The 3,393-nt window shown below is 54.0% G+C and overlaps 1 long non-coding RNA gene across 2 annotated transcripts in view; it reads right to left on the bottom strand.

Annotated features, from left to right (window-relative positions):
• The window catches only part of LOC123017827, a 3,793-nt gene extending 1,186 nt beyond the window's left edge, over positions 1-2,607 (bottom strand). The window contains exons 1-2 of one of the 2 annotated variants that reach the window (XR_006413668.1): positions 1,807-2,607; positions 1,529-1,653 (exon numbers count right to left, since the gene is read on the bottom strand). This is a non-coding gene — a long non-coding RNA (uncharacterized LOC123017827). Of the gene's footprint in view, positions 1-1,528 lie in introns of both variants that reach the window. The other variant, XR_006413669.1, reaches the window with a different exon arrangement.
• Between the last annotated feature and the right edge of the window lie 786 nt (positions 2,608-3,393).

Here is a 3,393-nt window from a genome sequence, read left to right on the forward strand (position 1 = left end):
GGAGGTACTCTTGGTACCTCCCCAAGCGGGTAGCTATTCTCTGGTGGAGGCCCCATTCTGCACAGGAACTTTGTTCTCCTCTGAAGCAGGACAGGAGCTGCCCGAGAAGCACACAGACGCATCATGGCTAACGAACTGCTGGCGGACTCTGAGAGAACGGTCTAGATGTCTGAAGACAATCAAAGCTGCATTAAAATGCCCCACTCAGAGAAAGCACCCCCCCAACCAAGCGCATCCAAGTGGAATACCATCAGGAGTGAGAAATGATCAGAGACAAGCGGATTGAGGTGAAGTGTCCAATGAAGAACTGGCTGCAGATGAGCTGATGAAACCAGAGGCCAGAAATCGCGCTCTTCGCCTGCGGAATAGATGTGAAGAGGTCAGTGCGTGCAGTGCTCAGAAGGGGAGCTTGGGATTCGTGACGCTGCCTGCCTTCGCTCCGCATGCTTCTGTCCACAAAGCAGGTGGGGGGAAGGGGCCGCTGCCGGACACAAAGCGCGCTGACCTCTTCGCTTGAGCTGCGTCTTGTCAGCCACTTCTCTCCTCCCACCTCACCTGGGAGGCAGGTTCACATGACCCCCTGTGCTCTCGCTCACTCTCTCCTACATGCAGAATCCTTCTCCTCTTCAATGCTTGCAGTCCAGCCACAGATCTTCCCCGCGCACCAAGCATCTGCATGAACATGCCAACCACTTTCCTTCATGCAGGTCACATAGCATTGCGTGACAGCAAGTCAGCCGGTTTAGCCTTTGCCGTAAGCCTCTCAAGTCTGGCCTCCAACAGGCCCGGCTGCAAGGCCCAGCCTCTTGGTGGGACCTGCTCTTCAGCGCTCTTCTGCTGGACCAGCGCAGAACTGGATATCGACCAGGTAATTCAATCATACGGAAGGGAAGCAAAGTTCAGGGGGATCATGCTGCAATTAGAGGACAAGATGCACCCCAGAAAGTCAGAATTTTGCCAATGACTTTCATGCTGCAAGAACACATGATCTCCTATTGCTGACACAGCCCTGCTTGCTTCCTAGTTTGGCCATGAGCAGAGCTGAACCTGCAGAGGAGCAGAGCTGAGAGAGCCCCTCACAAGCAACCCGATACCCCCCCCCCAGGCTTGTGGGGAGGAGCTGGCCTTGGCTCGGTTCCCTGGGCAGCCCTGAGGCGTCATCCTGGGATGGCTGGGGGCCCCCAGAGGGCCTGGGCTGGTCCCTCGCTGCTGCTTCGCTTGCTCCCTGGAAGCCCCCTGACCCTCCCCAGGGGACCCGGATGCTTCAGCGCCACCTGGATGAGGAATGTCGCGGCTGCTTCGGCCCCTGCAGAGCGACTGTCCCCACGCACATCGCGGAAGGAGGCGTGTGGGGCAGGCAGGGGAGCCTGTGCCCAGGGATNNNNCTTCCGACATTCCTTTGGCCCTCCTGGAGAATGGGCAGAGCACAAAGTGTAAAGGAGCAGGACCTGCAGTAACGAGTTGCAGGAACATCCCTCCCACCCCCCATCCCGCTAGGGGTGTTCCTTTTCCAACATCAGCCACTTACCCAGCAGACTAATTCTTTCCATCATTACACGCTTACTGTTTTCCCTTTGGATGAAGGCATGAATGAATGGAGGGACGGGTGTATCAGGTTTCTCTTTTTCCAGCCGGAAGAGTAACAGGCACAAGCTACAGGGAGATAATCCTCTGACATGAGTCTGCATCTCAGCAAGCAAAAACCCCTGGAAGGTTTGGGGTGCGTGCAAGGGAGCAGGAAGGGGTGGCAGACAAGGAGGGGAGATGCATCCCCAAAATCAAGGGAACCTGAGGATGTGCACTTACATAAACAATTGTGTGTACTAATATAAAGTGGGAAATCTGGTCTTCTGTCTACCATATTCAGCCTCTCCTGTTGCTTCGTTCTTGGTTTAACCACAATGCAGTTGCTCTTCCATTTCCCGACTGCATCCTGGGAACGACAATGCAGGTTTGGATGTTGCATCGTGGGAATGCAAGGGGCCAGCGCAAGGAGAAAACGTGGAGGCCCCCATGGGCCCCCCAGGCAGCCACCCTCACTTCCCATGCAGGGACCCCACCAATCACAATGCCGCATCCCGTTCCCGTTTCCCAGGGGGGTTGGAGGCAGCAATTTGGGGTACGCCTGGCAGGTTGCACCTTCCCTTCCTGTTCCTCCACCTTTCCGATGTGGGCATTTCTGCTGAAAGGCCAAGTGAGGCTCTGAGAGAGCAAACAGGGATGGCGCCTGTGAGTGAAGGCAGGCAAGTCAGGGACAGTGGTTGGCTTTGGCCTGGCATGTATTGCCAAAGTTTGCAGGCATTGGAGTTCTTGTGGAAAGGAGAGGAGGAGGAAGGAAATCTGAAACAAGGACAGAAATTCACTGACATGGCGATATCTCTGAAAGGAGATCCCTGTGGATCACGATATTGGGTTCCTGTCACCTTGAGAATCAAGCCGGAGAGAAAACTCCAGGAAGGAGACGGAGAATTCAGGCACTCTTTTGGTTGGCTTTATTCTGGTGACTGCGACTGATCCAGAATGCTTTCCAGGGCATTCTGCAGAAGTAGAAAACGGGTTCTTGACTATCTTTGCAGTCTTCAGAGGGCCTGCCATGAAGGCTCCTGGGGCCTTAAGAAGTGATCCTGAGGAGGGCATCCCCATAAACATAAAAGAAGGGGAAGAGGGGCTCTCCTGCACGTGGGACCCCTGAGAAGGTGTAGAGGAGCATTTCTCTGTCAGCATCATAAAAGGCCACCGACCCCCCATCACAGTTCACAGACACCCGGATAGTCTTTGGCTCCCCACTCATGAGCAGAGCAGAAGGAGGACTAGTGCAAGCTTTGTATGTATTTCCTGAATACCACAAAAGCCAGAACCCTTCCTTAGGAGAAAAATGAACCGGGCCCAATCTGTCCACAGACTCTCTGGCGACACCCACAGCCCAGGATCCCTCACTTCCCACACGGACTTCCCAGGAGTGTCTTCCAGCTGTGAAGCCCTCACAGCCCAGCACAAAAGCGTGGTAGCTGAATCTCTTCGGATTGTCAGGCACATTTTGCATTCCGTCTCCCTTGCTGACACTTTTATAATCCTTGGACAAGATGAGATGAGGATGAGCAGTTTCCGGATCCAGGGTCACATTCGCTGCTGGGGATGGAGACAGAGGAAGAAAGCAGAGGATGAGCCATTTTGATCTCCATCTTAAGCATCAACACCCCACTGACATCATAGCTTCCCCCTCAGTTCCAATACAAGATGAACTACTTAATTCAAAAGCTAAAGGCAGAGTTACAGTTCCCCGAGCCCACTTCCCCAAACCTCTCCTCACTTTCCCTCCCTTTTCCTGACTGCCCACCCAGTTTTAGAAACAACCAAAAACAACAAGTTCCTTCCTAGAAATCATTTGGGGGG

This window comes from Varanus komodoensis, unplaced genomic scaffold (assembly GCF_004798865.1).
Source record: "Varanus komodoensis strain SLA01 unplaced genomic scaffold, ASM479886v1 scaffold1024, whole genome shotgun sequence".
Lineage (NCBI taxonomy): Eukaryota > Metazoa > Chordata > Lepidosauria > Squamata > Varanidae > Varanus > Varanus komodoensis.